Source organism: Sander lucioperca, chromosome 7 (assembly GCF_008315115.2).
Source record: "Sander lucioperca isolate FBNREF2018 chromosome 7, SLUC_FBN_1.2, whole genome shotgun sequence".
Taxonomy (NCBI): domain Eukaryota; kingdom Metazoa; phylum Chordata; class Actinopteri; order Perciformes; family Percidae; genus Sander; species Sander lucioperca.
Genome location: NC_050179.1, coordinates 24,299,271 through 24,325,816, shown reverse-complemented (window position 1 = coordinate 24,325,816; position 26,546 = coordinate 24,299,271). Strand labels below are relative to the sequence as shown.

General features: G+C 41.6%; 1 protein-coding gene across 1 annotated transcript in view; it reads left to right on the top strand.

Annotated features, from left to right (window-relative positions):
- Positions 1-4,922: 4,922 nt before the first annotated feature.
- Positions 4,923-26,546, top strand: part of slc45a3 (solute carrier family 45 member 3) — a 49,674-nt gene continuing 28,050 nt past the window's right edge. Inside the window, exon 1 of the mRNA XM_031303842.2 lies at positions 4,923-5,105. The gene's annotated coding sequence lies outside the window, so the exon portion shown is untranslated. The remainder of the gene's footprint in view (positions 5,106-26,546) is intronic.

The following is a 26,546-nucleotide window of genomic DNA, read 5'->3' as shown; positions in this document are numbered from 1 at the left end:
CAGTGTTTTTTGTATCTTCAATGGTAACTGCTTGTCAAATGTGTCGAGCACTTGAATCTAATCACGTGTTTTCTGTATAATTACTGTATATGTTTACATTTTTATCTTTTGAATAAAAAAAACCTCTCACCACACTGATTTGATGTGAATTCTTCATAAAAGCCATCACATATGCTCAAAACTAACTTTTTTTTTTTACATTTTGGCTGATTACTTTTTTTTTTTCCTCCCCCTCTGCTAACAGTGGATACACTCTAGTGGCGTTTGGTTCAGCGTTTTATTTAGTGTTGATGGGTTTTCCACAGTCACATAGTCTCTCTGAAGCTAATAATCCATGTCAATCATTGGAATTACATTCCTCTTACATCTAATGGTGGCCCGTGGGCCATTTCAGACGGACTGAAATCAATTCAGCTTGTCAGAAAGTTTGCCGCAGTGGAAGATTATACGAATTAAGAGTGTAGCAATCAAAGCAAGTTGTCTTGACTTCTTTTGAGATAAACAAGAAGGCCAGCGGGCTCTGAGAGAGTTATGACATTTAATAGCTTCATGTTGAAACCTGCAACTGTTTATATCGCAGTGCCATGCTGAGAACCCACAGAATTGTAAGACTGTATTGCTGAGTGTTTGGCATTCTTAGGATTGGTCTCAGTGGCCTGGAGTGTTGGGTTTCCTTGGGTCCTCCTCTCTCACTTCTGGACACATGACTGAAAATGATCAGAGCAACATTCACAAACTGTATTATGAAATGTCATATAAAGCATTTTTTTTGTTAAAGAACTACAGCAAACTAAGTTCCATGTGGAAAACAAGTACCACGAGGCACCTGTTAAATGCTGTTTTGACAGAAGTTAACCCTTGTGTTGTCTTCCCATTGCCGATGATTGTCAAAATTGAATTTTCGGGGCGGCCTTTAGCTCACCCAGTGGGAGCGTTCGCCCCATGTAGGCTGAGTCCTTTGCAGCGGTGCAGGTTCGAGTCCGACCTGCTGCCCTTTGCTGCGTATCATCCCCCATCTGTCTCCCCCTTTCATGTCTATCCACTGTCACTATCTAATAAAGGGAAAAAGCCCCACAAAAAATATTTAAAAAAAAAATTGAATTTTCAACGCCTTTTTAAAATGTTTTTGCCACTTATTCCAACATTTTTTTTTTAATTCATGGTCAATAAACCTAGTTTATATGACATTATACCTAATCTTTGAGGTCAAACAAAGCAGAAATTATGAATTATTTTGACTAATTAAGATTAGAGGATGTTGAGTGGATCACAGACTGGTTTATGTCAAAGTTTAGTCAGGATACTGTTTTGAAACCATTTAAACATTTTTTTTAAATGCTATAAAATTAAATAAAATGCAATGAGAGTAATTGTTAATTTAACCTGCAACGTACAACATGCATCCATGTTATTTTTCAGCAATTTGGTTGAAAGAAACTCATATTTCTGATATAAAAATATTTGAAAACAGGTCAAATTTGACCTGAGGACAACAGAAAGGTTAAACATTCTGAAATGTTCCCAATTTGGGATTGATAAAGTCTATCTATTCTAATCTAAGGCCCTCCTCAGTCAAACCAGAATGGACTGAAGTAGCCCACTCATTGGATGGGGATGTCCAGTCACTCACAGGGACAGGACCAGGACCAGGACCAGGGAACAGTCATCATCATCTTCAGCATGGCCATAGACCATAAACTCGTTTGTCTTGAAGAGGGCGCTGTTTCAAGTCAGTTCAAGTGGAAACTCAGTAAATCAATTTACATTAGTCTTAATGTAATTAATATGGGCCAACTGAGGAAAACCATAGTGATTGGTAAAGGAAGATACAATATATGTTTTTATTCCACAACATCTTGACAGAGAAATGCTATTTTTTCTCACACTTGATAACAGACAGTTGTAAGTGAACTTTGTGAACTTCCTTGGGAATTTCTCTGCCAGACCAGCGCAATAGTTTTACCCTTACAGAGCAGGAGTATTGATGATAATTGATTTTCTCACTTCATGTAGCCTAACGTGCCTGGGAATTACAAGTCTGAGGAATGGATGGCATGCCAGCACTGGCTGGACAACAATCTGATTATATGCAAGAATTAAAGGATAGTTTGGAAAAGAATCATAAACATTGTATTGTTTGTTTTCTGACTCTACTCGCACACATTATATCTGACTGTAGATGTGTGTATATGTTCTTTTTTAAATCCACAGGTTTATGTTTTGACAGCCCACTTGGCAAATTCTAGCTGTTAGCCTACATATACGTTCAACAACCAAACTTATGGGATAAGAGCCTAATTGGTACACTGTGGAACATGATAATGATAAGTAGATGTCTGGTTATTTCTGCTTCATGCAATTAACTTACAGCCATAAGATAAGATAAGATAGACTTTATTAATCCCACACTGGGGAAATTCCTGTGCTACAGCAGCTCAAAAGAAAAAAATGTTCACACATCAGAATAACACAAATACAAGTAGACATAGGAGAAAAAATATACATAAATAATAATAATAGTAATAATAATAATGTATACTTTATTAATCCCGCAAGGGGAAATTACAATGTTTTCACTCTGTTGTTATTACACACTTTACACACAGGCCTGAATTACACACACATGCTCAGTACCTATACATGCACCAATGGAGCAACCCAGTCTCACGGAAGTCCGTGAAATGGTCACGTTATTGAATCTATTGATTCTTTTACCCGGACACGTTTATCTCGTTTATTTCGTGGTGGTCAGCACGTTATTTGAAGGTCCCATGACATGGTGCTCTTTGGATGCTTTTATATAGGCCTTAGTGGTCCCCTAATACTGTATCTGAAGTCTCTTTAATATAGGCCTTAGTGGTCCCCTAATACTGTATCTGAAGTCTCTTTAATATAGGCCTTAGTGGTCCCCTAATACTGTATCTGAAGTCTCTTTTATATAGACCTTAGTGGTCCCCTAATACTGTATCTGAAGTCTCTTTCCCGAAATTCAGCCTTGGTGTAGAGTTACAGTCACTAGAGCCAGTCCCACAATGAGCTTTCCTTAGGATGTGCCATTTCTGTGTCTGTAGCTTTAAATGCTATTGAGGAGGAGAGAGGGGGGGCAAGGTGGAGGGTGGGGGTGTGGCCTTGACCAACTGCCACTTTGCTCGTTTAAAAAGCCATGATGTCTCTCCCTCATGGGTGAGCCAAATTCTCTGGGCGGGCAAAGCAGAGAAAGGGGAGGTGACCTTTCCCCTTATGACGTCATAAAGGGAAGATTCCAGATCGACCCATCTGAGCTTTCGTTTTCTCAAAGACAGAGCAGGATACCCAGGGCTCGGTTTACACCTATCACCATTTCTAGCCACTGGGGGACCATAGGCAGGCTGGGGGAACTCATATTAATGTTAAAAAACCTCATAAAGTGAAATTTTCATGCCATGGGACCTTTAAACTAATGTATTTCAATGGGAAGCATCTTTCGTGATCACAGCACGACTACTGTAGCGAGTAGTATGAAATGCCGAAAATCCGCGCAGGGAGGTTGGTTGAGGTGGTGGATGGGTCAAACAACACAGGACTTTCACCCAGGAGACCGGGGATCCCCGTTCTTCTTTTCCTAAACACAACCGTCCCGTTGTTGTCCTGCACCCCCCAGAGACTGCGGATCGTCTCCCGGCGTGTGACGTTAACTTTCCCTGTTCTTTTCGTAAAGTCAACCGCCCGTTGTTGTCCTGCGTCCCCCAGAGACTGCGGATCGTCTCCCGGCGTGTGACATGTCCTTTCCCCATTCTTCTTTTCCTAAACCCGGAATATCCGTATAGATGCTTCCCATTACGTGCTGACCACCACGAAAAAAACGACATAAACGTGTTCGTGTACAGGAATCAATAGATTAAAAATAACGTGACCATTCCACGAACTGCCGTGAGACCGTGTTGAATGGAGAGATGTCAGAGTGAGGGAGCTGCCCATGGAAAGGCGGTTGGGGGTTCGGTGCCTTGCTCAAGAGCACCTTGGCAGTGCACTGGAGGTGAACTGGCACCTCTCCAGCTACCAGTCCACCACCATACTTTGGTCTGCATGGGGACTTGAACCAGCAACCCTCCGGTTCCCAACCCAACTCCCTACTGACTGAGTTACTGCCACCCCAAAAGCATATTTACACAATAAACACGCTTATATATATATATATATATATATATATATATATATATATATATATATATATATATTCATTTGAGCACTCTAAAAGAGAAAGCTGGCTTGCTTTCTGTAAAAAAGTGAGTGACAGTTAAGATGGATGTGTAAAGTAAGAAGGATGATCGGAGTAAACAGTAAAGGAAGAAAAATATCTGTACAATGAAATAGAAGAGAATAGGTAATTAAAATGGTAACGTTAGTCAATAAATAATAATATCAGAAGCGTTATTTAAAAAAAAAAAAGCATGACTAAATAAAAAAAACATTCATTAATCTATTTATTTATTTACTCAACTGTTTGTTTACGGCCGTTTTCCCTCTCACGTCACAGGTAAAGCTACCGGAACTTGCTATGTTTTTGCTTAAAGAAATAAAAGCTCAGTGTTACCGTTATGAGGCAGTTTGAAAAGAACATTACAAACCATTAAAATGTGTCTGTCTTAGTTTAGGTTTAAAATGCAATGGTAATAATAAATGGTAGTGCAAAGCAGTTCAGTGCAATGGTAATATATTAGTGACAATATTGTAATTGTAAGGTTGAAATATACGTGCCAGTCGAACTTAGCCCCGCCTTCAACATTTGAGGTCGGGAAGTTCATATTATATTATTATATGAATATTATTATATGTTCATATTCTGACTAGAATCTGAGTATGACGACGTCAGGCTACGTTGCCACCACTGCGAGCAAGCCATTTTATACAGTCTATGGTTGAGAGTGCTTTCGGTCCGTTTATTTTGAAAGCTAAGAGCCGAAGTTAAAGTTGTAACTGAGACTAGCTTGACGGCGGTGGTCACAGCTGGGTATCTGGCGCTCTACCACAGCTCTCTCTACAAGTTGAGCAAACAGCGAGCGATACGTCGGGAGCGAGCAGAGCAAGTTGCTGCGCTGATTTTCCGGAGCTGCACTTAACTTAAGGTGAGTCCTTCAATGAAATAATATATTTATTTGAAAGATACTGCATCTATTCAGCCTGGTTTATCATACGTGCTAAATAACTTAACGTTCGCTGTGTGGGTTAAAACTTCAACTTCATTGTATATGTGGCTGCTCTAACAACGGTCGACCGAGGCTTAACTGCAGACAACTGGGATACATTTCGACCCAAACATCGGCGTGTATCGCTGGTTTTGTACGACGCCAGAAACAGATTTTGGCGGAGCTGGAAATGGAAGCGTTTGGTAGTGTGTGCTTTGAGTCTGCGATTGAAAGGTGTATGGTTAGCCATGGTCCAGCAGCAGCATGGTGCTAGAAGTGTTTCCACTCTGTTTCGTTGCCTGCAGCTCAGTACCACCAGGCTCCCTGCCCGCACACACTGATGTGGTGCCAAGTGCCATGGTGGCAATAACTTCACAGACTTACACCGACCGGTTGAACCTTCTCCGTCCACACGAAAGCCTTCGACTAATTCGCTGTGAACATTTGGCGCTGAACCCCACTGTTTTGACACATTGATAGATATATAGGAGTGGAGGCGTTTCAGGACACCCTGTTTGAAAAGTTGCTTTCAGCTTTACCAACTGACACTTAGGGCTGGGCGATATGGAGAAAATCAAATATCACAATATTTTTGACCAAATACCTCGATATCGATACCGCAACGATATTGTAGTGTTGACTATTGGTGCTTTCACAAAATATTTACACAATGAGATTTTTTGATAAATAATCATCAGTAATGTGGATATAATGACTAAATAGGTAAAGGCAAATAATAGAACAGTTATAACAGTCTGGTAAGTTCAGAAAATGACATCACTTTACTGTAATGCAGCCTTTAAAACCAGAAAAAGACAACACTTATGCCACATTACGATATCCAAAATCTAAGACGATATCTAGTTTCATATCACGATAATCGATACAATATCGATATATTGCCCAGCTCTAACTGACAGTGGTATTGAGCACTTTAAATGATAACGCTGATACTTGTTGTTTTCATACGCTGGTCAAGTATTTAGTGGGTTTCAGTAGTCTGAGAGCCAGTTAAACTCAGACATACGCAGATGCAGCTGTGTGAACACAGTGCTTCGCAAAAGAACGTAAGACTTGTTGTATTGTCAGGCTAGTCAGGGTCTTGCTCAACAGCAGTGGTTGTTGAATAAGATGATGAATGAATCAGTGACTGCTCATTGCACAATTTCCAACTAAGTTAGTCCTTCCTGTCTGAAACGTTAACTTCCTTGTTGCCCTGATTACTCACTGGGCCAACAGATCCCGTTGCTCTGCACGGAGACCAGTGAATGATATTAGAAGCACTTTTCCGGTGATGGCTGAGCGTTACTGAGCAGCCTCCAACTGAGAAAGACGACGTAAATGTGACGTGAGCAGCCTGTCTGAAAGTTGGAAGTCTTCTGGTAGCTGTGCCAAGAGAAATCTCAATCATTCCCAATCTTGCAGAGATGGAGAGCGTAGGTATATGTAAGGAGATAACATGGACACAGGCTAATTATTACTAACTAAAATGCTAGTTAACATTAGTAATTAAACTTAAACAGCTAATGTTAGTCGAAACTGCCTGCGAGCTTCTCCTGTACTGTACGGTAATTTCTCTACTATGCGACAGTAAGTCTCGTGGTTATGACACAATCGTTAGCCTATTTTTATAAAAACGTCTACTACGGAGCCATAATGTGAGATACAAGGTAATGGAGCCTTTTATACATTGTCGTGTTTCTTTAGAAATAAACAATGGACAAAAAATGTCTTTAAACGCTTCAGATGTAAAGTTATTCGCTGTCAAAGTGATGTCAGAATGAATGGCAGTCAATGGAATGCTAACGTCGGGTGATCGTTTGGTAGCATCAAAATGGCGCCATAGGAGGTTCGAGCTCTGAAGCGAAGCTTACCCCCTTGGTTATACAGTACTGTAATCACTGGAAACAAGTAGGCTACCAGAAATGTTTTCGTTACCAACTAACTGTTAATGGTGACAGTAGAGTGACTGACACATTTTAAAATCTTGGATTAAACCTTGTCTAAAATAGTCTGCTAATTGTTGCTATAAATCAGTATAAATCAGTTTATTGATGCTAAATAAAGCTCATTTTGCTCACAGGAAATTCTCAAAAAAGTTGACACTGCATTGCTCTTGTTGCCTTGTTTTCACCCTGTTGTGGCCAGACGTTAACCTTTTTGCATAATGGCTCTTTCTGGTTACTTTTGCCTCACTTTTTACAGCCTCTTTTCCTACTTTAATTTCTTCATTTTTAGAGAATACAATGTCGGGAATGTAAACTGCATTTTCTACTAAGTAAACTCCTTCTGTAGAAAGCTGTTGAGAGCTAAACGTTTCCATGCTTCTTTTTTTTGTGTGTGAATCTGGTTCTTTGGCTTGTACTAGACCATTCAAGATCCAAAGACCACATTAAGAAGGAAGAGGATCAAAAGGTTAAACAGCTCTAAGCCATGACAGAGGGACTTATATTGTCATCGTGACTGTGACTCTGCCGTTACACAAAGACCTCTTTCCCCTTTCCATAGACCCCTCAAGTGTGTTATTCATTCCACCCTGGAAAATAGACTCTTCTCTTTAGCCCTGTTGGCCCCGGCAGCTCTTCTCCTCTCTTCTCTTGACAATATTTAGTTTATTTATAACAAACTTGAACTTCCTTTTTTTTATTTATAATAATACAAATACTAATCTCCTCTGCTAGCATGTGTAAAACTAGTTTCCATGTGAGATCCCTAGGGTGTATAATGCGTTAACATCATCCAAAATGTTACTAATTACAGGTTACATGTTACTAATTACATGTTCGCAATATGCAATAAATCAATTAATCGCATGATAAATAAAAAATGAGCTTGATCATTTTTAGATGGAAATTATTGCGGCCGGAAAAATTTCCATTTTATTTATTGTTTTTGATTGTGTTTGGTTTTTATTCCAGTGCATTTTTTGTTAACAGAGACTGAGAGTCCATTTTATTTATTGTTTTTGGTTGTTTTGTTCATTTATTTTGGATATTTAAAATGTCTTCCAGTTCCAGTGTTAAATATTCTTTAGAAATAAAAGTGTATTGATCTTTGAAAAGGTGTACCTGCATTATTATGCCATTATCATTATATTAGATGAAAATGGTCTCGGAACGACAATATTATCGTTTATCGCAATAATTTCTGGGACAATTTATCGTCCAGCAAAATTAGTTATTGTGACAGGCCTACTAATTAGAAGGGTTGGGTATCGTTTGGATTTTTACGATTCCGATGCCGAACCGGTACTTTTAAAACGATTCCGATTCCTAAACCGATTCTCGAAAAACTGAAAAATGACATCAAAGATGTAATATGTTTACTAGCGATCACGTGCAGCGAATGGTTAATATGCTTTTACGTCCATTTCGGTGAGCCCAGAGGGAAAATATGGCATTTTAAAAGTAGCCTACATTTATGGTAGCTAGCTAACGGTAGACTACAGAGAAAGTGTGATATTTTTACGTCTGTTTCAGAGCAACAGAGGGAAAATATTTCAGTCGACACATTAAGTGGAACAGGGAATTTTCGTTCTAATCCGGTCCGATTCCTACCAGTTGCGTAGGAACCGGTTATATAGTGGAACCGGGTTTTGGTACCCAACCCTACTAATTAGGGCTGCACATTATATCGTTTTTTTAATTGTTATCGCGATATCAACTGCCGCAATAAACCCATCACGAAAGACACTTAAAGATGTTTTTGTGTTAGTTGACAGAAAATAGCAGTAGAAAACTTTGTTTGTTGTATTTTAGCAGAATACCGAAAGCAGCAGAGAGAGAGTAAACTTTAATATCTGTTTATTTATCTCATACAGGGTTCAATATGAACTTTTCTGTCCACTAGCCATTTGGCATTTTTTTGGGCTTTTTCACCAGGACAGGTGAGAAAGGGGAGAGAGAGGGGGAAGACATGCAGGAAACCGTCACAGGTCGGAGTTGAACCCTGGACCTCTGCGTCGAGGCATAAACCTCTAACTATATGTGCGCCTGCTCTACACTGAGCCAACCCGGCCACCTCGGGTCAAATTTGACCCATTTTCAAAAAGTTACTATATCAAAAATTTGGGTTTCTTTTAACCAAATTGTCAAAAAAAGTAACGTGGATGGTTCCATACAACGCTCTTCACAAGTAAAATAAATGATGAGTTCACTACTTTCATTGAATTTGGGTGTTGTATTCAATTTTATAGCATTTGAAAAAAATGTCATGAAAAAAGCTTCAAAAACGTGGGGAAAAAAAGTGACAAAAAACTTGGAACAAAGTGCCAAAAACGTCGTAAAAGCTTGAAAAACATCAGGAAAAGCGACAAAAATAAAATTTTGACCCAGAAAAATTAAAAGTTCCATGGTCGAGGTGCAGGTGAAGGAAATCTACCAGCCACTTGCATATTTTGTATCAGCATTTGGCTGGTAAACGTTGCTAATTTTGAATCCTGATCGCAAGTAATATCGTTATCGCGATATCCAACAACGTTATTGCATATTGCATATTTTCCTCATATCGTGCAGCCCTACTACTAATGATCAATGACTAGCAGTCATTATATGCTCAGAAAGGCTGATCTCAGAGCAGCCACATTCTTCTCAGCACTCACTACTTCCCATGTGTTGCCCCAGGAGGAGTTTTTGCTGCTCTCTGCAGAGCTCGTCTGTTCTCCAGTGATAGAAATGCTTCTTTACCCAGGATGCTGTGGCCAGACCAGCTGGCTGTTCTCTAACTGCTTTCTGACAGTCTCATATACCCTCGAGCCAAGTGCAGGATAACCGCCCACTGTCGAGGACACCAAGCTACTTAGGCAGACTGACGGCTTTGCCGTTTTAATCAGTCGTAGGCTGTTTATCTCCAGCTCGGAGTGCTTCCCATGCGTATACCTGGATTCTCAACGAATTACACTCAGCTTCTGCATATATGCTTTTTGAAGACAGGTGGTGGATTATGTGGTGGGTGTGATTTTTTTTTTTTTTTTTTTAGCTGCTTCTTCCTAATGCTGAGGGCCTCTTAAGCTCTGTGTCCTCTTCAAAGCATTGTGTGCTGCTGTTGCTCTGGTGTCATGTGTAGCCATGAACAATCACAGGTATGCGATGGGTACAATGGTTGTCTCTCACATCAGAGAAGTGCAGGAGACAGTACTCACTTCAGTGGGAACGTGCTGGTTTATGGCTCTCATGACAATTTCTTTACATTGCTTTCAGGTATTAACTGTCATGTCCTCGTTTAGTCAGATTAGTCAAGTCGTGGTGCTTCAATGGCCTAAACTGTAGGGGTGTGCATTGGCACTGCCCTCACAATTCGATTCGATTACGATTCACCAGGTAACGATTCGATTCAATTCGATTCTACGATGCATTGCGATGCATCAAAATTCTACTGCACACAACAAGGCAAATTTTTCATCAGTCATGAGGCAATATAAGCAGTCAGATATTGAACAACAGATTTTATTGGCTGCTATGTGTGTATTTTCACTCTCCTGTATCTTTGACATAAATGTCATTAAATAAAATAAAATTCAATGGTACAAGGTATTGGATATGGCATTTTCAAACCTGAAAAAGAAAACACAAATCATTGCTTTCAGTGCTTTGAATGAGTGATGATTTGTTGTTGTTGTTGTTGTTGTTGAAGCCAACTCAGGATGCCAACGATCAACATGGTTTCGTGAAGTTAGTTGTATTGCCAATGTGCTTGATTTTAGTGTGGCAAGTTTTACACACCGCGTAAGTCTTGCCTAGTTTCCCATTAACTTCGTAGAATCCGAAATGTGCCCAGATGTCCGCTTTCCAAGCTTTGGGTGCGTTTTTAATTACCCGTCTATCGCGGTCGTCTCCCTCCGCCTCAGCCATCTTGATTGTTGTTGTTACGCCCCCGGAAGTAATTGAAACTTCACAACTTTATTGTCCACTCAAGGCCAGAAAATAAACAGTGACATAATCGATTATGGCACTTTGATGCATCGATGCTGAATCGTGCATGCCCCGCATTGCGATGCATTGCCGAATCGATTATTGTTGACACCACTACTAAACTGAGTTTTTCTATAGTTTTTGTTGTGTAGACTAAGTCATGGGAGATTTTTCCTTTTGTTGCTGTGCCTCAATTTTATGCATTATTTTACTGATTGTACTACAGATTTTCTGTCTGGGGGGAATTAGATTAAACCTTGTCTGCACTTTAGTTGGACCACTTGCCTTGGTGTTTTATGCAAACTGAGCTGTTGGCTTTGTTTATCTGTGTTTTAAGCCCCCAACGTCTCCTTCCAGGCAGCACTGCCTGGTAGGCACTAGGATTAGGCAGCGAGTTTTTTTTTTTTGCAGGATGGTAGGGGAAGACTCATGAATATTCATTAGAGAACTCATCGCTGATTGGCTAACCCTGACATTCTGACCCTAACCATAACCAACCCCACTCCTCTTGCCTAAACATAACCAATCCCACCAGAGCAGGCAACGAGTACTAGCCATTCAGAGGGAGAGTAGGGCGGGTTCTTCCCCTACCAACCTGCAAAAAATGTTTTCGCGATTAAGCAATGGTTAGGGTTAAGGTTAGGGTTAGGTGCCTTGAAGTCAACGGTTGCAGCGCTGCCTTGAAGTTGATTAGGCAATGGTTATGGTTAGGGTTAGGGTTAGGGTTAGGGTTAGGTGCCTTGAAGTCAACGGCCGCAGCGCTGCCTGGAAGGAGACGTTGGGGGCTTAAAACACCATCGAGCGTTGGCTTTATATTAACAGAATCCATAATGGCTGCCTCTGTTTTCTCTGCCTCTGCATGAACTCCGATTTAGTTCATTTCTCAGATCCGCGTGGTGTATTTTGTTATCTTTAGGCAAACTAGCATTCAAGCTACTTGGGCCTTACATACTGCTGAAGTGAATGTGTCCCTCAAGTGCTAATCATTGTAAAAACAGTGAGCTCATCTGTCAAAACAGGAGGAAGGAGGGAGAGAAAGGGTAATGGTAAAATAAAAGTGATGGAGGGGAAAAAAAACATTTTTCCCCTGTATTTCTTTTCTGTGGAGGACAACGACCACCACCACCACCACCAATCAAAAGCAACACAACACCTGTGCAATCTGGCAAGTGCTGGAATGCACATTATTAGACCGCTATAACTCACTAACAGTGGGGGGGAAAGGCTGATTATTAAGCAACCTGTCTGGATGCTGGATATATCATTGACGGGAAGCATGCAGAGTGCTAACGTGTTTCCCAGCTCTCTGCAGACTGCGGGGTCAAAGTCCAAACTGTTTCCCCTGTAATAGTGCTCTGCAGCCAGCTGGGTCAGAGAGAAAGCCCGCCTTTAGGCTCCCCTAATGGGCCAAAGCTAAAAGAAAAGGTGACAGCTACCCTACCAGCCAGGAATGTCAACTCTGTGACATTGTTATCATTCAGCGCTTTCATTGTTTTTGACATTATGGCTGCTTTCTCACAGTTGTTGCTGGGAATGATAACAGCCAGTTTCCTTTATTTCATGACTAGGGGTGTCACGATTCTCCAAATCCTCGATTCAATTAAATTTTCGATTCTAAGGTCATGGTGCGATTCGATTTCTACATTTTTTTTATTTTTTTTTTTTAAAGCACAGGTTGCTATGCCATTTTCGATTTAAAATCAAAATCGTGACACCCTTAGAGAGAAGACACACCAGCCCGATAATCGGCCGTCGGACCGTCTGGCGAGGTCGGTGACTCGAGTCTGGTCAGTGTGTCCTGTGCCGTCGGCCGTCCGAGGAGCCGTCGGCATTCATTTTGGCCGACCCAACATGTTCAGTCGGGTGACAGGGCAGTCGGGACTCACCCGGAAATGGGGAGAGGATGAGCCTCTCAAAATCTGACGAAAATCTTTTAAACTGACCTTTGTCAATCTGAAATGAAGACAGATTCAGCGCCGCCTGCTGCTATGGAGACGTATTACGTTTCGCGCACGCGCAGAGCGTACTCAGTGTGTTCTGAGGCATTTTTTGGACCTCGGGGACCCGACTGATCAGTCCGACTGGCTTTTCTACCGACGATCGGCCCGTCTGGTTGGTGTGTCAAGGCCCTTAGTCATGACAAGGGTTTTTAATTCAAGAGGGTTAAAAAGTCAATTGATCAGGGTGAGAACCGTTCTCTCTGAAAACGATCAAAAAATTCTTGGTGAACATGTTTATTGGTAATTAAACAGTGTTTCCTCTATGTTGATATTACAGCGGCGGCCCGCCACGGTAAAATTTCTGCCGCCACGGTATCAGAAATAGGGCAGACGCACAACAGGGTTTCCGCTATGTACGCCGCGCACCGCCGCTCCTTCATCTGTTTATGAAAAGTCATGAAGTCGTAATTACACCACTCTGCAGAGCCGTGTGCTCTACTGAACTCAAGCAAACTGTCATCCGCTCTCTCTCCCCTTTAGGGTGAGCAACTGGAACAGCGACAGGACGTCATCACTCGCGAAGTCATGGCAACCAAATAAACAACAGGGCGAGTATTACTTGTCACTCAATCTTAGGCAAAGTGACAAACGGCGACGAAAGCCGCGACATGAATTCCGCACTCACGCGGGTCCCGTGAAATATGACAGCTACAATTTATAGGAAAATAGCATTGTGGACACAGAATTTGATGAATTTACTGTTTATCAGATCCCAGATGAGACAAGAAGCTAACGTTAGTAAACGCTGTGGTGACGGTCCCTCTGCCTCTGACTCCCCGCTGCAGGAGACGCTGTATTCCTCCGACACGCTGTAGTAACGTTACTGTTTGAAAACCATTTTCCAGGTTAGTGGGGGTGCATACTGCTCAAAACCAACACGAAAAATGTAGCTAGTAATGTTCACTCAGCATTTAGTTTAGTTGTTAAACTGTGTGTAAAATGAGCGGTGACGTGAAATCACCCTACGGTACCGTCTATTTGCTGGATGGTTTCAAGGTAACGGTCGGTAGCTTACATTAACAGATAAGCCAGTACTTTTTTTTTTTAGACTCAAACTTTATTGAGTTTTAATTTTACAGCAAACAAACAGAGGCAAAATTAAAATACACAACTGTATTGTGTTGATAATGAAATATCAGAGTGAGGGCACTAAAATAAGATAATAAGGATAGAATTATACTTAAAAATAAAAAATAAATAAATACAATAGAATAGACAGTCCATGAAGCCCGTACTTTTTGACGTTCAATATTTTTTTTATAAACGTTCAAAAATATTAATGTAAGTGGTTCACGTTTATGTTGTGTTTAAACCCCCTACTGCTAGATGGCTATTTTGAGACGCACCTAGTGTCCTCACCCAACAGTGCCTAACAATGCCTAGCAGTGCCTGACTTTTTGCTGGAAGTTAACAACGTAACTATGGCTGAACTTTGGCCTACTTTAGCAAAACTTTGCTCACTAAGAACCTGTGAACCACAATCCCAAACTGGCAGTTTGATTTTCTGTGTACTGAATTGTTTACCTAAAGTAAACTTCTTTGACTTTTATGAACATCATGTCTTTTTTTAAATATTAGTTTTTCTAAAATTATACTTAAAAAAAATCCCAATAGATCGCCTTACGCACAATATCGAAATATATTGCAATATATTGAATCGTGACCCATGTATTGTGATACGTATCGTATCGCCAGATTCTTGTCAATACACAGCCCTACCATCCTGACTCCTTAAGCACCATATTAGCTTGGTTGACTTGGTTTTGACTGCCTTTGGACTTAGTCTTGACTCCAACCCGACAGGACCTGGTCTTGGACTTGACTTGGACTCGATTAAGTTGGTCTTGCCTACAGCTCTATGACATACTAACACCTCTCTCTCACTCTCTTTTTGGGGCATCGTGGAATTCCTCTCTCTGACAGTATGATGTCAGGATCAGAGCCCCCCTGGGACCACTCTTGGGATCATGGCTAACTTTAACTGGTGTGAGAGGGTGAAGGCATAATATAATTCAGGCATCTATCTAGGTTATGTGTGTTCTTTTAATATCTGGTCTGATTAAAGACAAGAATTTTCCCTATCTTCTCTTCAGTTTTGCATGAAATCGCTCCATGCCAATGTGTGTGGGTGCACTGGCACCCGTTCAGTTCTCTAGTGGCTTGCTTGGCCAACTGCTTTTCTCTTTAGTCCTAATGTGTTTTTTTTGTCATTCAAACTTGAATGCACTGTAAAACAATGGGTGAAATGTGCTAACTGCACAGCAGTTTCTTAAAACAGAATGATTTTAGTAACTTATGGGAACATGGCATTCATTTGGTACGGCTGGCAAAAGTAACGTTTATGTAAAGTAATGTTTATCTTTCTCCTCCCTGTGCAACACAAGAATAAATGATAGAAGGATACTCTGTGTCTTTCCGTCTGCTTTGGCGAGCAAATTGTGTTGTTCCTAATTCAATTTACTGACTTTACTTAGTTATGCCAACAAGTGTGGAGCGGACTGCGTGGCATTGAAGGCAAAACAGCCTCAGGTCCAGCTCTCATGAAAGGTGGGGAACAGACGGCAAACAAGACCGTCTATTTTCCATAATTCCTTATTAATGAGAAGCACTACTTGAGAGTTTGACATGGCTGCTAAACCACAGGACAGGCCCTAGAGCAGGGATAACACCGGCTTGTCCTTTGACATTTTTCCATGGTGATAAGGACTTGGCCAGATGTTTGCAATATATATTCACACTCTCTTTGACTGAAGTCGGAGAAGCCCTAGAGAGTATGTAAAGTGGCAGATCTGGAAAGAGCAAATCTGGTAAGGTTTTTAGTGTGCCAAATTATGAATGACCCTGCCACCTCCTAATCATTTCTTACTGAAACTACCAGAAAAATGCCAGGCAAACGGGACAGTGAAAGGTTTCCAACTGGAATCAGCCCTCTTTGAAGTCTCTGTGAATGGGAAAACGGCATATTATAAGACACCACAGTGTTCTCTTTCATGTAGCAAGCTGAAAGGGATGCTATTGAGTGTTTGAGGGAGACCTTTGATATGTGAGATGCTCTGTGCCTTGTGAAAAGGACCAAGCTTATGATTTGAGTCAATATATGTGTGTGTGTGTGTGTGTGTGTGTGTGTGTATGTGTGTGAGTGCTTTGATGCCTGCTCCTGCCAGTACAATGTTTTTGCCAGAAATGTTTTGTACAGCTGACTGAGAGGATCAGCCATCATGGACCCTACAGCTTGCATGTGTGAAAAGGTGCCTTCTCATGCACATCTGTACTGTACAGCACGCACGCACGCACACACACACACACACACACACACACACGCACACGCACACACACACGCACGCACGCACACAGTCACATCTAATGGAATTGCTGTTCCTCTTTAGTTGACAGTAAACAATGTCCCGTTTGTGAACTTGTGTTGGTAGTTTGATATTGACTTGAGTGTCCAATGTTTAGAGGACATGATTAAAATGAAGGAAGGAAAGAGTTGTCTTGATTACATGTTTCTTGTGTTGCCATGCTTTTCATCTTGTAGAGCTGATGATTGATGATTTCTTATTTCCCAGAACGCCCAGGGTAGCCTTCGTGGGAAGACGCAGACTAAAAGGCGGAAGGCCCTTCCGCCTTTTAGTCTGCGTTTATGTGTTTGTGTGTGTGTGTGTGTGTGTGTGTGTGTCAGCATGCCTTCCTGTGTATTCTACTGGATAGAGAGGAAGAGAGAGGACTTTGCCCTTCTCTTCCATCATTACCATCTGCTTTGTGTAGCATTTGACTGAGGCGTTAATCATTGTGCCTTGGGGCCACTACTGCTCTGACAACAGCTGGAAAAAGGAGATGGACCTGTTGATGTCCATCTGTCCTGTCAGTCCTCTATGCACTGCTGTATTAACTATAACTATGCAGCTGGAAGGTTCATAACCTTGGTGTTTCTTGAGAAACAGCTGGAAGGGCCTTCCTGGCACCATTTCCTCTCTCAGCCCAAGTCACAAAGTGACTACCATTTTCTTACAAGTATTTATTTTTTTTTATTTGCTGACTTGCGTTTAAGTGTTTAGTTAGAAATGTCCCCTATGAGTTTGTGATTTCTTTATTTGCAACCAGATATTACTGATTAAACAGCGTTGACTAAGTTTAGACTTTTTTTTTATTTTTTATAAAATCAGTAACAATTCAGGCGAAGAGTGGTACTGGAGCACGGGAGACACGGAGAGGAATTCCAAATCAAAACCCCACAAAATGATAATACATTTTAGATTAACTTGTGAGAGAAGATTGAGGGAAAAGCTGCTAAAATCTTACTTTGCACGGCAGCTGGATTATCGCGACATCATGCGAGAATTGCGGGATCGCATATTGCACAAAAATCCATTTTGTCAGTCTGTCAAGTAATGCATTTTTGTCCGGACGGCAGCAGACCGAGCCAATTAGCGTCCAGTGAGTAGCTACAGCTACAGGCGTGGTTTAGGTGTGTGACTGCCGTGACTGTTCGTTTTAAGGCCCGGACACACAGAGCCGACGGCCAAACGTCGGCAGGAAAGGCAGTTGGACTGATCAGTCTCCCCAATTGGTCAAAAAAGTACCTCGGAACACACCAAAGCGACGAGACGTAATACGTCTCAATAACAGCAGGCGGCGCTAATCTGTATTGTCGGCCAAAAATGAAAACCGGCAGCTGATTGGACGAACGCGTCACATAGGTCTTGTTTCTCTGGAAATTCAAAGACAGACTGTCATGGCGGCTTGTTCAGAATACGATCTCATATTGTACTGAAATAGTTCACTGAAACGTGTTTCTGAAAACATTTTAAGCGAGAAATAGGCCCTGCAGGTGCTGAATCTGTCTTCATTTCAGATCAACAATGGTCAGTTTAAAAGATTTTCGTCAGATTTTGAGAGACTCTAGTCACGCTCATTCCGCTCCCCGTTTCCAGGTTAGCACTCTACCAATCAGATGGGTCATTTGAGTCTGACTGCCGGCAGTGCCCGCCCCGCCGATTATACGTCATATGTCAAATCGGCCAAAATGAAGGACGACGGCCCCTCGGACGGACGACGGCACGTAACACACCGAACAGACTCGAGTCACTGACCTCGCCAGACTGTCCAACAGCCGATTATCGGCTCTTTGTGTCTGCGCCTTAAAACAACAGTGGCGGACATCATTGACAGATGGTTTATCCGATCACATGCCAGGTATTTTTTTGAAAGTTCCTGCCCTTTCCCAAACAGTTTCCAATGACGGCTTCTAAGATGGTTCTGTGTAACAAACCATCTGGCACATCCTGGAAGCTAAAATCAGGAAGACATCAAAGTAACTGTAGAAAGTTCTGATTTGTGTCAAAGTGGTGTTTGAGAAGAGAATGTCACTCTCACCAGACTGCTTTTCCTTCCTGTCCATTTCATAGAAACACGGTGGTGTCTGACTCTGGTGAGAATTAAAATAATACTTTACCCTTTCTCTTTGGTGTATTATGTGTTTGCCAAATTACAGGAGATGCTTGAAAATGTTTAGAAAAGATGGTGAATCTAATTTTAGAAGTATTCATTAGTAGGATAACCCCTTGAGATGAATCATCTCATTTTCGAGGGGGTCCTTAAACAATTAAACAGTAAATACAAAGCACAAAATACATTCACACACACAGCACTCCCAAGCCTGACTGCTCCAACACCAATATATAATATATATATATATATATATATATACAGTATACATACATACATACACACACACACACACACACACACACACACATATATATATATATATATATATATATATATACAGTATCTCACAAAAGTGAGTACACCCCTCACATGTTAGTAAATATTTCATTATATCTTTTAATGGGACAACACTGAAGAAATTACACTTTGCTACAATATAAAGTATTAAGTGTACAGCTTGTATAACAGTGTAAATGTGCTGTCCCCTCAAAATAACTCAACACACAGCCATTAAAGTCTAAACCACTGGCAACAAAAGTGAGTACACCCCTATGTTAAATTCCCATAGAGGCAGGCAGATTTTTATTTTTAAAGGCCAGTTATTTCATGGATCCAGGATACTATGCATCCTGATAAAGTTCCCCTGGCCTTTGGAATTAAAATAGCCCCACATCATCACATACCCTTCACCATACCTAGAGATTGGCATGGGGTACTTTCCATAAGATCATCTCTCAATGCAAATCAAACCAGCTATTTGGCTAACCGACATAAAACCATGCCACCACCGGTTTAGACATTAATGGTTGTGTGTTGGGGACAGCACATTTACACTGTTATACAAGCTGTACACTTAATACTTTACATTGTAGCAAAGTGTAATTTCTTCAGTGTTAGGATATAATGAAATATTTACTAAAATGTGAGAGGTGTACTCACTTTTGTGAGATACTGTGTATATATACAGTCCCTCCAGAAAAACGTGATTATGTAATCGCATAATTCAACACATAATCAGCCAAAGTCCGCATATTTATGCGGGGGCCGCATTTTTTCAAATACGCCGCACTTTTGTCGCATAAATTGCCAATTTCAGCGCAAAATATGCGGGGCTTGCATGATTTCATAATCCCCGCATTTTCTTTGCAAAAAAGTCACATATATCTATAATGTTGCGTTTACGTCACACAAGAGCAGCCATTTTCCCCTGTTGCCATGGGAACGTTATGAAGTGACGTAATTACGCGATGTGAACATCATCAAAAAGCTGCAAACCCCGCGAAGAAGCCATGATGAAACCGCAGTTTTTGCAAGTTCCCGCAATTTTTGCAAGTTCCCACAATTTCATCGCATAAAATTGCATAAATATCCCGCATATTCCATCGCGTTTTTTAAGAACACGTGCCGCATAATCAAGGATTTTTGCCCACAACAATCACAAAAAAACTCCGCATTTTTCTGGAAGGACTGTATATATTAGAAACAAGAGCAGGTTAATTGTAGATAATTAAAGACAGATGCCTAAAAACAAAACAAATGAAGTGATCGATCTAAGTGAGGTGGGCAAGGCATTCTAATCAGATGGTGCTTTAAATTTAAAGGCAAGTCGTCCAATTTCTTTGGAGATTCTGGGAGCAAAGAAAAAGGGGTACTCAGTATGTCTCAGACTGTAAGTTGATCTATATGGGATTAGATGTTGTTTTAAATAAGGAGGATAATTAAAGAAAAATGATTTAAAAATAAACTGCAGCCAGTGAGACTGCCTTCTAGATTTAGGTGTTAACCAATGAAGTGACTCATACATCAGGCAATGAAAGGTTCTATAAGGACACCGCAGAACAAATCGACAGAGACTGTTACAGGCTACATTGGGAGGGATAAGATTTGTTTCAGAGGTATTCTGATAAATAACATCTGCATAATCTAATATTGGTAGTAGAAGCTGTGAAATAATCCTTTTCCTGACCTGTAGTGTAAAACAGTTGATAGAACGATATAGTATTCCCAGGCTACAGTTTATTTTCTTAACAACTGAATCAATATGCGGTTCAAAAGAAAGCTGAGAGTCAAGGAAGAGACCTAGATATTTAGATTCCTCCACTTTCTCAAGTGTTGTCCCATCCAAGAACGAATTGTATTTGGTCGGTAATTAGAGCCTTAGCAAACAGCAGTGATGTGGGTTACCAGAGTAAACTAATCGATAAAGTTACAGTGTTTCCCACAGATTAGAAAGCAATTTGTGGCGGGGGGGGGGGGGGTACTTATTTTCGTAACAATCAAGTATCAAAAACTGAGGAGGACACGCTGTTGGATGCTGTCCTCCTCTCCTACTTCAATGCCAATCTATCTCCTTCTCTCCCTGACCCTGTCTTTCACTGGTTGAAGCCTGAAAATATTGTAAACAAATTAATAACATAACTAATTCCACTGGTCGGACTGTTGAGCTCTGTTTCAGACTGATACCTCCGGTTCACGCTGGTCCTCATCCTCAACATGGGCTTTTTTCAGTCGCGGAAAATACTTTTCAATACTCATCTGGATTGAAGCAGCAAACATTCAGTGTAAGAGTCAAAAATGACATAACATTATTTATAATACGTTTATTTGATTCACAGCTGCTACATGTAGTGTTTTGACCTTGTGTCGGGTAGAGTCGGGTCGGGACTCAACATTGTATTCAGAATATAAAATATTTTTATAGCACTTTTTAATGTGTGATTGTGTAAAGGTGTTCACGAGACAGATATCAACCTTTCGTGAACTTGTGAATTTCGCAAGCCGTCTTCTCTCCTTTATGGAGACAGACGCTGTGTGCACGGTGGGCTCGATGGTGTTTTAAGCCTCCACGTTGCCTTCCAGGCAGCTAACACTCACCTTGACCCTTGAATCATAACCATTGCCACGCTGCCTGAAAGGTGACGTTGGGGGCTAAAAACACCAAACACCGCACAGTGGGAGGAGCTGTGTGTGTGTGTGTGTGTGTGTGTGTGTGTGTGTGTGTGTGTGTGTGTGTGTGTGTGTGTGTGTGTGTGTGTGTATGTGAGCCACAAGTGAAAGAGAGATGGAGGAAGGGCAGGAAAAGGAAATGCAGCTTAACGTGTTTTAAATAGCGTTTAAAAAAAATAATATTAATAACGAAACGCAATGTGCGGTGGCCGGTGTTGATAGAGCGGCGCACCGTCACACATTAGTCTATGTGTGGGAAACACTGAGTTATGAATAATGTGATCGCTAGCACTGGCTGAGTCAAAGTTAGCTGTGCTAAGTTTGGAAATAACCGCACAGCAATATAACTAATGTGGACCACACGTTAGGCAGTTGTAACGTTAGACCAGCAACTCCCGCGTTCTGCGAAATAAAACTACTGTTTTTGTCAAAGGAGTCTGGTTTGTTTAAAGAGTAATATACCGGCTTCAGTTCCCCATCGGAAAGGGCTGTCTTGCAGCAAGGTAAAGTGATGAAAATATTCTAAACATAGCATAAACTTAAACTGATATTTATTTTTTTATTTTTTTAGGTAGTCAATTTATTTAGGTGGCTACAATACATTTGCTGGGACCCCCATTCACTGCAGTACATATGGCTCTATTCAAAACCACATTTTTTTAAAGGGGCAATATGTAATACTGACAGCTAGTGTTTAAAATAGTTACTGCAGTACAAATTCAAAATACTGGAGAGAGTGGTCTCCCCCGCCCCCTCCTCCCCAGACTCGAAGTTCATGGAGGTTGCCAGGCTGAGACCGCAGCATCCACAACAATGTTGCTAGACGCTTGTCTCACATAGCCAGACATTACTTCACAACACAACGGAGTAGCTAACGATCGCAAAAAAAAAATACCCAACCCTACAGGTGAAATAGATAACATTAACAATGGCTCAGTTGAGGCAGTTACACACCAACCAGACGGCCGACCGTTGGCAGAAAAGGCAGTTGGACTGATCAGTCACCCCGAGTTGGTCAAAAAAGTGCCTCGGAACACACCAAAGCGACGAGACGTAATACATCTCCATAACAGCAGGCGGCGCTGATCTGTATTGTCGCCCAAAAAGTGAAAACCGGCAGCCGATTGGACGAACGCGTCACATAGGTCTTGTTTTCTCCAGAAATTCAAAGACAGACTGTCATGGCGGCTTGTTCAGAATACGATCTCATATTGTACTAAAATAGTTCACCGAAACGTGTTTCTGAAAACATTTTAAGCGAGAAATAGGCCGTGCAGTTGCCGAATCTGTCATTTCAGATCGACAAAGGTCAGTTTAAAAGATTTTTGTCAGATTTTGAGAGGCTTAGTCACGCTCATTCCGCTCCCCATTTCCGGGTGAGTCCCGACTGCCCTGTCTCCGACTGAGCATGTCAGGTCGGCCAACATGAAGGCCGACAGCTCTTCGGACGGACGACGGCACGGAACACACCAAACAGACTCCAGTCACCGACCTCGCCAGACTGTCCAACGGCCGATTATCGGCCCGGTGTGTTGCTGCCTTTACATTTTATTCCCCAGTACGCTATTCCAGTGAGCCAATATGCACAACACCAGGACCTCCCCTAAGTAGAATGCAGTCATCATTAATATTAATAAATACACCTGTGCTTTTACTATGGCATGTCAAAATGTCTGCCGTGAAAACGGTCTAGTAATGTTTCTAAGAGCATCATGAGTAAGATTGTGTTCCCCAATGGACGTTTATAGGCATCTCTGTCTGAACTCTAATGTGTTAGTTGTAATACAACAGCCCATGCATGTTTCTGTAGGGACACCTCTTTTCTCAGTAGAATACATATTCATGTCCTGCAGTGAGGCTCCTTTTCAGGAAGAGATCCTACCAGCAAGCAATACTCTCATTATTTTTTTTTTTAGGGAACTTCAAAGCTGTGCTTTTTCAATTAATGTCCAGCTATTTGTCTAGCTAATGGATCTGGATGGAAGTATTACAAGATGTTTAGCTGAGTGATTGTTCATGCATGATTTTCTTATGAAATGATTATAATAAAACTAGCTTTTTTTTATTATTATTTTTACATGATTTGTTACCATTTATTTGCCTGATGGTTTTATTTGGTCCAAATCTGGTGGTTCTTCATCTCAGTTCTCCATCTTCGTTCTCAGTTCTGTGTGAAACATCCCGTGTGGCAGACAAAATGTAGGAAAGGAAGGAAAATAACTGATTTGTTCTGGGAAAATGACATTTGCACGATCAATATGATGTTGCATGGGTTGTTGTTAAGACATTTTGATAAAATTATACAATAGAGTTGGAATTGTGTCAGTAATTATTTGACAGAGCAGATGTTTTTGGCAGCTCTTTTGTGGACTTGGGTGCGTCTTTTTATTAAATCCAAAATTAACAAAGCATGTGATAATACTAGATAATGGTGCACCCATATCACAATGGAAACTACATTCTTTGGGGAAAACCCTGCATTTCTCGCCGACACATGTCAAATTTAAAAAAAAGTGTCACATGTGTCATACCTGAAATTCGATATGTAGGAAAAACCCTAAAAAACTTTAAATTAACGTTGTTGCTCTGAGTTCATCTTCTCAGGCGTAGGAACAGACGTGTGTAAGAGTATGACTGATCCTAAAGGGGATGCAACATCATGTGTGCCTCTTGGTGCAGCTTTATGGATCAATTCTTCATTTCATAATTTCATTTTCATTATTTATGATACTGAGGCAGCTGTGACAGTTCTGTGGCGGTGTGCAACAGATGGCCCTGTCTAAGTAAAACACTGATGGGACTCTTGAGTCCCTTAAGGGACAATTTAGAAGAGACTTGGACCATCTATGTTACTGTATGTCCTAGTATAGATAACTCCTGGAGAATGTTAACTGTCTGATGCTCTTAGATGGCCATTGGAATAGGGCTAATCCTGAAGGCGTTACATGTTAAAAGCTATTAGGTATGTATAGAAGCTCTGTGTTGTTTAAGCATCGGCTTCACGTATTTACTTAAAGGTTAATTTGCTCTGGAAGCACACAATGAGTGATTGATCCTTCCCATCCATCTCTTTGTGCTATGTATAATGTGGGTGACATTTAGGCTTTATTGGGTCCCTGCTGCTATGCCAAGAGTAGTGGTCTTTGAGTTTGATGTCTGACACACTGTTTTGGTTTCCTTGGTTTATCAAAGCAGAGAGCAGTGTGTCGTAGTTTATTCTGGGCACGTTGGCTTTGGCCAGCACTGCAGAAAAAGCTATGGAAATAAAACCTTCTTTGCCTGGCCAGAGTGCTTATGCATCTATAGCCAAAGCTCTAGTCAAGCACACACACACTGTTAAGGCAGTAACACACCAACCCGATAATCGGCCGTTGGACAGTCTGGCGAGGTCAGTGACTCAAGTCCGTCCGAGGAACTGTCGGCCTTCATTTTGGCCGACCTGACTTGCTGGGTCGGAAGGCAGGCAGTCGGACTCCATGACCAATCTGATTGGTGGAGCGCTAACCCGGAAATGACGAGCGGGATGAGCGTGACTAGAGTCTCTCAAAATCTGACGAAAATCTTTTAAAACTGACCTTTGTCGATCTGAAATGAAGACAGATTCAGCAACTGAATGGCCTATTTCTCGCTTAAAATGTTTTCAGAAACACGTTTCGGTGAACTATCTTCGTAAAATATGAGATCATATTCTGAACGAGCCGCCATTATGCCCGGTTGAAAAATCCGGGAGAAGCCAGACCCAAGTGACGCGTTCGTCCAATCAGCTGCCGGTTTTCATTTTTTGGGCGACAATACAGATTAGCACCGCCTGCTGTTATGGAGACGTATTACACGCTCAAGTCGGCATCGCGTCGGTGTGTTCCGAGGCACTTTTTGGACCTCGGGGAGCCGACTGATCAGTCCTACTGCCTTTTCTGCCAACGGTCGGACGTCGGGTTAGTGTGTCAGGGGCTTTAGAAACCTTGCACAACAAAAGGTTAAAGATGTGTAAGGTTTTGGTGCAGTATCATTTTATGTCGCAACATAGCCATTTGGAGAAAGAACCGTCAGCTGGTTGGGGAAAGTAAGTGTCTGGTATGTGTGGAACTTTAATTTTTTGGGAGTTTTGGCTGAAGCCTCTGTTTTTTTTCACTGTATACAGTAGGCCTGTTAGGACCGACACACAATGAAAACATTATTATTATTCCTAGTTAATTATTAGGCTACTAGGAGGGTGTGTGTTCGAGATATGCATATTTGTACTTGGGGTGGGTATTTGAACACCATTGAGATAATATACCTTTGCCAACTACTTTTGAAGGAAGGGCATTATTAGTTTTGTGTGTTAGGTTCCAGATTTATTTGAACAAAAGATTTGTGAGGGCTAAGACCTATTCGGTAAGTGAGGACACAGAGGATTAAGCTGAGATAGTAAGGCCCGGCCGTTCTCCAAAATGGGATTTTCAGAATTCTCTTAATTCCAGGCAAGCCGTTCGTTCCTGTTGCAGAGGGGAAGTGCTGCCAGCAGCCATTCTCCACACTCTGTCTTCATATTGATCTGCCTCTGGGCTCCAGAAATGGGGATTCCTTAAAGCCAGCCGTACTCTAATGACTTTACTCAACACCCCACACCCACCACCAAACACCCTTCCCATTATAGAGCTCCCTTTGCTCCACTTTTTTTTTCTTCCTTTCCCCATACTCTAATTAAAAGCTTTTCTATAGAGGGTTGGTCTTGGCCTCCAGGCGTGGGGTACGGACATGGCAGCCAGCGTGTGTGTGTGTGTGTGTGTGCGTGTGCGTGTGCATGTGCGTGTGCGTGTGCGCGTGTGTGTGCGTGTGCGTGTGCGTGCATGTGCGATCATAGATGGATGTCTGCGCGTGTGTGCATGTACGTGTCTACTCAAATAGGCTTATTGCTGGCTGAGCTGGTGAACCAGGAAAAGGGTTAAAGCAGTCCATGGACAAGCGGTCATGCAGTAGTGTGAGCTTAACTAAGACTGGGATGCAGGAGGGGAGGTAATGAGAGAGGGTGGGAGTGCTACCCCTGCCCTGATAGGCAGCTGAACATGATACTGGGTCAGGGGGTATGATAC